The following is a 9,648-nucleotide window of genomic DNA, read 5'->3' as shown; positions in this document are numbered from 1 at the left end:
ACTAAATACAAACCCATTTTGCTTCTCATGAGTCACCTTGGAAAGAAGGACTTTGACTCTCATTGCCAATATCTTAGCTACACTACAAGATATAGACCTTATAGCGACGTTTAAAGCGACGAAAATTCAAACAATAAAATTTGCCCCCGTCGTCGCAAAAAGCGTCGTTATTGACGACGCCATAGAATCGTCGCTATAACCGTCGCTATATGCGTCGCTATATTCGTCGCAAATATAGCGACGAATATAGCGACGCATATAGCGACGCATATAGCGACGGCAATAGCGACGCGTGCAGTAAATTTGCGACGCAAATAGCGACGGTAACAGAGAAAAAAAAAATTTGTGTGAGAGCCATACAAAATAGTTTCTGCACTGCTTCATACAAAGCGTTTGCAAACAAAAAGAATGTATACTAAAATCATAAAACTGATGGATGAAATAAATACATGATATCGCATAAAATGCGATTGGTACAATCGTAAAACAATATCACTAATACATAGAAAATGTCTACATAGATCGGGCGACTAAAAACTAAAGGTATGTGAGCTCTAAGGATCCAAGGGCGAGCTACAAATCGTCGTCCCCCGAAAGCTCTTCCCGCTGTAAAGGAGCATCAAACGGATTCTGCACAAAAAGAAACAACATATCAATCCACCATACAATAATGCATTCAAATATCTCATGGTAACTACGGACAAGAAAGATGAGTGACTTACTGGGCCGCCGCGTCTATACAATCGGTCGATCAATGATATGAGACCGTGCCTCTCCGCATATCGAGTCTCAAGGCCTTGCGGATAGCGATTTGTAATGGAGTGCTGCAAAGAAAACAAAATGCTAACTGTTAGAAACATGATTGTCAGTACAAAGAATATCTCAAAAAAACAAATAAGCAAAACAAAAGAGAATCTTACAAAGTCCTCCAAATATGTCCTGTGGCCGCCACTCCCAAGATGATGTACCGATCCGGCCTCGATTCGTGCCCTCGCCGCCTCCCGCTGCTGACTCCAACGTCCTGGCGAATTTGTAGCCTCCTCCCTCAGTCGGTGCCAGTCGTCTGCATCTAACCACTCGGGCTTTGGAGCCCCACTCTTGATTGCCTTGCGTGCGTCGGATCGTCTATGTGACATGTATGCACGCATGCAATCCATCATCCAGCCCGTAGAGAATCTATCCACTGCGACTGGCACCGGGAACTCCTCGTGCAAGGATGGTACTATGTACTCCTTGCTCCCCTCCGGTATGTTCCTCCAATGATCCAGGACGTTGTGCCGAAAAACTTGTTGGCACAACTCCCTCATGCGAGCCATCACCCTCCTCCCCTCATCATTCATGATGATGGCTCCTGACCTGCCATCCACTAGGTATCCATAATCCCTAGGAGTGTGCCTTGTATGGGCCCTCTCCCATCTCCGTCCACGCTCCTGGGCATATCCAGGAGATCCCTGAACATCCGGTGTACCGACGGGGGTACCCTCTCCCGGAGTGCCACACAAAGGGGTGCCGCCAGAGAGTGTGCCACCAAAAGGAGTACCACCAGAGGGGGTGCCACCAAAAGGAGTGCCACCAGAGGGGGTGCCACCAAAAGGAGTGCCACCAAAAGGCGTGACATCTGCCGACGGCTGCGCAAAAGCCGGAGTAATTGGAGTGGACGTCCCCACAGGTGTGACAAATCCTGGCGGTGACCGAGCTCCAGTTGAACGACGAGACGGAGACACCGCGTCCGTGTCTCCACAGCAGCACCCCCCTGATCCTCCTGCAGTCGCAGTCCCTCCCTCTGGCCCAAGTCGCGAGCGTCGAGATCGTCTACTCGAAGCTGAAGCATCTGATCGCGCCGAAGCTGATCTAGCAGAGCGTCCTGACGAAGAACGAGACAGCTCCTGATCTGCTATCTCTCTGAATCTCGCGAGCTGATCTGGAGACATACGTGCCATCATCTCCTGAAACTCCTCATCGCTCATCCCTCGACTCATCCTGAAAATGTCGATACCTGCACAGATAAAAAATAATGTTAGAATAATCAATTTAAACTATACAAAGCACATTAATAAAATCATTTTTGAAAAATCCCTCTTAAAATGCATATCTTATCTACCTTTATGGAAGATCTAAACAACGAATTGAGTAATACAATTCTCCAAGAATGAAGTATTCTATGGTCCCATGTTAATCTCCTGACACAACTCTGCATACACTGGAAGGTCGATAGACATGTCACCACAAAACAACGAGTCTGTCTCGTTCTCAAAAAATTCTACGACTTCTGTATTTCCATCATTGTTAGCCGATGCAGGCTCCAAGCTTGCGGTGGCCTCCACCCCTTGTAATTTCGATCCCTCTATTTGCATATTTTCTTCATCTATGCCTGGAACATCGCTTTGATTGTATACTCTCGCACCTCGAGGAGTTGAAGGTATAGCATACCACCATCGAGGTTGTCGGGGATTTGGATAGAAGATTACATGTTCACAAACACTTACAAACCGTCTTCAAACCATTGTGACATAAACCATGTCGTATTACAATTAGCAAGCAAATGCCTAGTTGCACCTGTTCACAATGGGCTGGCAACACAAAGGTGTCACGCAAATCCATCCATTTTTTTTCGGAATCTATTTCGAGAAATCCAGATGGACCTCGTCGAACTGTTGCGCCAGCTCCTCCAAGTACCACTTTGAACCACTGCACGTCGAATATTATCATGGAGAAGCTACGGTAATCCACCGTAATAATACTTTGCAAATTCCCAAAATACTCCATCTCATCCACAACCGTGTTCGGATCCGTTGCTCGTCGCCGGCTCTCTTGCTCAAACCTTGCCATGACACCACAGTCCATTGTGGAGCGCATTACGCTCCACCCGAAAATGCCGTCCGCGCGACCACGCTGCACTATATATTTTGTACTGCACATTGAAACACTCAAATTAGATGTAGCAAGCAAATTTAGATACGACACATTCTAAACCCCTCATTACCTTTGGACTACATCCCCTCGAGAACTCCCACTCCTCCATTGAGACCTCTGTCCCTTCGCTGGATGCTGCGGTCAAGGCTCCATGCAACCATCGTGTTGACATAAACCGCGGCATCTCCTCCATGCCTTCGGGATATCGAATCGGTCGGTGACGCGTACTGCGTCGGAATTCGGCTCGTGCTTCCTCTCGATCTTGCCTTGCAATCTGGTACTTGGCGAGCCACGTCTCCATGGAGGCATGGTGCAACATACAAAAGCGATTCACCTTCTCTTCCATTGAGGCATCCATTCTTTTTTCTACCCCATTTCCAACCACCACATCTCCAGTCAGCCTGTCATCGTCCTTCAGCGTCCATAGCATTTCATTGTCTGGTTCCACCGTTGGTAGCCATTGTGAGATATGCACTAACACCTCTGACACCAACCAACCTTCCGCCATGCAACCTTCCGGACGAGCTCGTTGTCGCACAAAGCCTTTCAGGGTTTTCATGAAGCGCTCCAGGAAGAACATTCATCGCGTATGGACAGGTCCAGCAATCTCCACTTCATCCACAAGATGCACAAGAAGGTGAACTTGTATCGTGAGCATGCTAGTGGGCAGGTATTTCTCAAAGAGACAGACTGTCTCAACTGCTCCCCGCCTTGCGGATTCAATAGAGGACGTCTTAATCTCTTTCTGTGAGATCCATTGCACCAAAGTCGACAGCTTGTAAATGGCCCCGCGAATTTCTGGAGTTAGGCATCCCGCGATCGCGATCGGTAGGACAAACTGCCAAAAATGAGAAAGCATTAAGAATAATGGTCACTTTTCAAATTTCAAAATGTCCACGCTAATTAAAATCCATTCTGTTCACAAACCTGACATATCTTATGCCAATCATAGGATTTTAGCCCAGAAATCTGGTCATCTTTAGAAAATGCGGACCTGAGAGAACGCATCATACCCGTCGGAGTGCGGATAGACTTGATTACTTGCTTCACAATGCGCTCTTCTTTGGTAGACAAAACCCAGGGAGCGCGAGGAAGCTGCACTCCCCCTTCAGCACTCGACTGCGGCCAAAGCGCCTCCATCTTACCTACCTCCTTTAAATCCATTCGTGCCCCTATAGTGTCTCTCTTTCGTGTGATGTGGTCCCATAGCAAGCTGCCCACATTTTTGAAAATATGCATGGGATCCAACAAGTGGTTGACCTGTAAGTGGGTCCAATATGGCAACTCGTAGAAAACTGAGAACCGCCGCATTCCATTTGGATGTGAATCCGGGTTTACCATTTTCAGCTCGTACCAGCTTGCAGCGTTCATACGTGCTGGAGGTCGTCCAAGAAAACCTTCCTTGAGTTCATGATCCTCCGGCAAGAAAGCGGCGTGTCCTTGATATACCATCTTCTTCATGGTTCGTGACCTTCGGGAGTCTAACTGTGGCCCACACAATGGACATGCATGATAACCTGAGGTAACGAGACCTGCAAGGCGATCCACGACCTAGTGAATACTTGATTGAATGAAATAAAATATAGATATTACCGGCGAGAACAAAGGTCTGCTCACCTGAGCACTCTCCCAATCCCGGAAAGTCATGCATCGTCCACATGAGAATGGCTCGAATGTTGGCTGACCGCCGACCATCGCGCCTGCTCATATCTTGCACCGTGACCCCCTCCTCCCACAAAATCTTAAGCTCATCGACTAATGGACGAAGATACACGTCCATATTTTTTACTTTGTAGCGGCCCGGGACGAGCAAGCTAAGGATGAGATGTCCTTTCTTCGTAGAAAGCCATGGAGGAATGTTGTAGTTGACAAGCACTATAGGCCACACACTGTAAGAAGTCGAGCGCAGACCGAATGGGTTCACACCATCCATGGCGAGACCGAGCCGAAAATTCCTTGGCTCTCGCGCAAAGCCTGGGAAGGTAGAGTCAATGTGGCTCCATGCCCGCGAATCTGCTGATATTCGTTGAACTCCATCCGTAGACCTATTCTGCACATGCCACGTTGTCAAGCTTGCCATGGCAGACGTGCGAAACATGTGGTTTATGCGGGGGATGAGCGGAAAGTGTCTGAGGACTTTTTGAGGGATGGTTTGCCCTTGCAAGTCCTGTCGATACCTGTGAGCACCACACTTTGGGCATGTCTCCATACTCTCGTATTCATCTCGAAACAATATGCAGTCGTTGATACATGCATGGATGTTATTGTAGTCCATGCCAAGCTTCCGTAAAACATGTCGCGCATCATCACGAGACTCAGGCATGGTGTTTGCAGGTGGCAATATATGATATTTGAATAACCTGAAAAAATCATAAAACACCTTGAAAAATCTATCCATGTTTGCAATAATACTGTTTAAAAAAAAAAACAATGAAGTCTGTGTGCAAGGTACCTGAATAACTCAGTCACACTCGTATCGCTCCAACCGTATTTTGCTTGCACACTTAAGAGTGCAAGCAATGTCTTCAACCGAGATACTCGGCACCCATCATATAATGGTATGGATGCTTCCTCTCTGAGCGGGTCAGATGTCTCGACATCCATGGGAATCAATGCATCGATCATTGCCTCCATCTCAGGCTCCAAGATTGTAGGCAAGTCGGGAAGGTTGTCTGTCTCCTCTGGCATTGACGGTATAGATGGGCCTTGCGAGTGGTCGATTGGCTCCTGCAATCCATCCATCGCACGTCCACGAACTCTTCTAATTGGCCGCAAAGGGTGCACTCCCCCTTGGGTCGAGACATCACCCCCCTGGATACAAAATTTACCAACAAGACCCAATCTTATTGTGTATGGTTTTCAATTAACACAATATTAGTGAGTTTGGGAATTTTCCAATTCCCATTTTTTGAATACTAAAAAGGTGGCACCCGAATAACATGCCTAGAAGTTTCTCAAAACCATATGATCTGACCTATCATTTGAAAGCGCTTGAAAAATGGAATCTATTGAGCTATAGAGCACTCAATTTGGAGTTATAGTGTTCAAGTTATGACAAATCCAAAGATTTGACCACGTGTCCCAAACTTATGGAAAATTCCCATATTCCCCAATATGGTGTTAATTAGCTTGAGAGTACAATGCATGAAAAATGCTAACTTCAAATTACCATTTGCTGAAAGTCTGCAATCGCCTGATCAATGATCTCAGATTGAAACTCGCCAAATCGTCGTACGTGTTCTATAGACAATCGGCGTTTTCGTCTAATTGCCAACTTGCATTGAGAGCAAGGACATGGGACACGCTGATTAAGATACGACTCGCGGTCTTGAACAATAGGACCTTCTTCGTTTGCCATCTTATCTACATTACAGCAAACAAGGCTTAAATGGATAGCTTTATGGAGATGTACGTCAAGTTGCAAGTTGACCATAAACCTTGCATTGTATATAAACACCATATTGGGGAATATGGGAATTTCCCACAAGTTTGGGACACGTGGTCAAATCTTTGGATTTGTCATAACTTGAACACTATAACTCCAAATCGAGCGCTCTATAGCTCAATAGATTCCATTTTTCAAGTGCTTTCCAATTATAAGTCACATCATATGGTTTTGAGAAACTTATGGACATGTTATTCGAGCACCACCTTTTTAGTATTCAAAAAATGGGAATTGGGAGATTCCCAAACTCACTAATATTGTGTTTATAGTAGTCGAGAGATTTTCCGATGTTATATCTCGGCCTTGTATCATGCTCAACGATTTGTTTGTCCCGGTAGATAATTTTTTGTTATATCTCGGCTTTGAGTATAAGTAATCCATTTTAAAATTAATGCGCGCCATCTATGAAATTTTATAACTATAGTAATAAAATTTATTTCAATCAATTCTACTCATAGTCATAAGACCTGAGAGAAATTATCCTATACTCAATTTAAGGGTTTCTTTTTCTATAACAATAATTTTGGGTTCATTTTGATGAAGTACGTGGCCGTATGCAAAGCAAATTGCATACCATTATCAATACGTATATTATCTTAAATTTTCTTCCCTTTCCTCTCCCTCTCTTTCTCTCCCTCTCCCTCTCTTCCTCTCTTTCTCTCACCCTCTCCCTCTCCCTCTCGTTCTCTTTCTCTCCCTCTCTCATTTCCTCCCTCCCCCTCCCTCTCCCTCTCCCTCCCTCTTTCTCCCTCTCCCTCTCCCTCTCCCTCCCTCATTTCCTTCCCCTCCCCCTCCCTCTCCCTCTTCCTCTCCCTCTCCCTCTCCCTCTCTTTCTCTTTCTCTTTTTTTCCCTCTCCCTCTCTATCTCTCTTTCTCTCTCATTTCCTAAACAAGCAAAAAATAAAGTGATTTAAACATCCTCCAAGCAAAAGGGAGAGGGAGAGATACAATGCACTCTCCCTCTCTTTCTCTTTCTATCCCTCTCTCATTTCCTTTCCCTTCCTCTCCCTCTCACTCTCTTTCTCTCTCATTTTCTCTCCTAAACAAGTAAAAAATAAAGTGATTCAAACATTAAACAAGCAAAAGGGAGAGGGAGGGAGAGAGAGAATGCACTCTCCCTCCTTCTCCCTCTCTTTCTCTTTCTCTCCCTCTCCTATTTCCTCCCCCTCCCTCTCCCTCTCCCTCTATTTCTCTTTCTCTTTCTTTCCCTCTCCCTCTCCCTCTCCCTCTCCCTCTCCCTCTCCCTCTCTCTTACTCTCTCGTTTCCTCTCCTAAACAAGCAAAGAAGAAAGTAATTTAAACATTAAACAAGCAAAAGGGAGAGAGAGAGAATGCACTCTCCCTCTCTTTCTCTCCCTCTCCCTCTCTTTCTCTCCCTCTCTCTCCCTCTCCTTCTCTTTCATTTCCTCTCCTAAACAAACAAAAGAGAACGATTTAAACCTTCAACAAGTAAAAGAAAGAGAGAGGGAGACTCACCAATGAGATATGGCGAGCGTGGGCGGCTTCTCTTTGCAACGAGGGCTCCTCCTCTCCTTCACGAACAACGACGGTGGCGGTGGCGGCGGCGGCGGCGGCGGTGGCGGCGGCGGCGGCAAGTCTCTTCCTCCTCTTCTCCCACAAAGCCTTGGCTCTCTCCCTCGCTCTCTCCCTCGCTCTCGCTCTCAAAAGGCGAAGAAAACAAAATGAAAACGGCGCTCTGGTTTCGGCCGCGCTTTTTTTCCCTGCGGCGTCGCAATTGGCGTCGCTATATGCGTCGCTATTTGCGTCGCATATAGCGACGCCAATTGCGATGCATATAGCGACGCCGACATCCGCCGTCGCTAATCGGCGTCGCTATTGCCCCATTCCCTTGTAGTGCTAGTACTTTGTAGGTGAAATTACAACATAGTAACTTGCCTCTAATTAGTTACTTTGGTCTGGGCTAGGGTTTTTGGGATCAACTTGATTATCTTTCAGTATAACATAGAACAAGACTTTCTTGTGTAATTAAGTAGGGACACCAAGCCTTCAATGCAAGAGTCCCAAATGGTCTAAAACAACTTAGAGGAGACCATCCAATCATGGGGATTTATTGAATTTAATTTTCATCACCAATAGTTTAAGTTTTTTAGTAGTAAATGGCCTCTCCAATAGTAAGGCCTCATTAAGTGGAAGAGGTGCACATCCATCCTCAAGGAAAGCTTCAAGACGAGTTGCATAGTTTGCAACTATTGGGGGAGGCTCAATGCCCACAATAGAAGCTAGATGGTGTTCAATGATAGTTGCCACACCTTTTTTGTCATTCACTAGATTACCATTAATAGAGTCTTCAATATAGACAATGGATTCACTTTATTGCTTACTTTCAAAACATTAAAAAATAAGTTATTGGGACCACCCCTTAACAATGCCACTTACCCCTCAGTTGCACACAAGCCCCCTCCATGTGCTTAATCTCCTAAATTATGAGGAGTTTCCCAACCTCAATCAAATGCTTCTAAAGATGAGTATTGTTTGATTCACATGAAGGGCTCTCATGATACCAATTAGTCTTTGCTTCCAAGAATCTATCCCACTCTAGTGATATTCCTACTTATTGCATCCTCCTAGGCTTTGATGAGCCCTCTCACAATAGCTTCTCATCCAAGAATGAGGTATTAAGGAAAAAGGGGGATGGACATTGACTAAATTGGGTAATGTAAGCAATTATAAGTGTTGATAAGATCAGAAAATGATCCAATGGAGTGATCTCAATGAGTTTATGAGAGATAAACTTCCATCCAATCCACTAGGCTCCATTATAGACATAAAATCAATCTAAACGATTATCTAGCCTATTCATATATGTGGCCTATATGTACATGTGTGTAGCCTATCCATATATGTAATATTTACACACAATTAAAAGTTAGTTATTCTATTAATAAGCTAGTAAGATTACTAACTAGAGACTAACTAAAGTAAAAACTAAGTAACGTTAATAACTAAAAAAAATTATTTAATTAAAAACTATTTTTTAAAAACCAAGAGTCATAAACTGACATTTTCTCCGAATTGACAAGGATTGTAGCCACCCATCACAAAAGTTATCACATGAACAAGAGTTATTAGCCAAACTAGTCATTAATTCAATGTGTATAGTATGGATGGTCCAAAAATATTGGATTTTTGGACAAAATTAGCATATTTTAGATATTTCAGATATTATTGTAAATATCCCAAAAAGATATGGAAAATTCTAGAACTCGATGTCATATTTTTTTAATAAAAAGTGAATGATTTTTTAGCTAGTTTTGGAGATTTTATACAAA

This window comes from Lygodium microphyllum, chromosome 8, assembly GCF_053477565.2.
Source record: "Lygodium microphyllum isolate KBCC chromosome 8, Lygodium_microphyllum_v1.1.10, whole genome shotgun sequence".
Taxonomy (NCBI): Eukaryota; Viridiplantae; Streptophyta; class Polypodiopsida; order Schizaeales; family Lygodiaceae; genus Lygodium; species Lygodium microphyllum.
The sequence above is the reverse complement of the archived record's forward strand: the minus strand, read 5'-3'. Positions refer to the sequence as shown.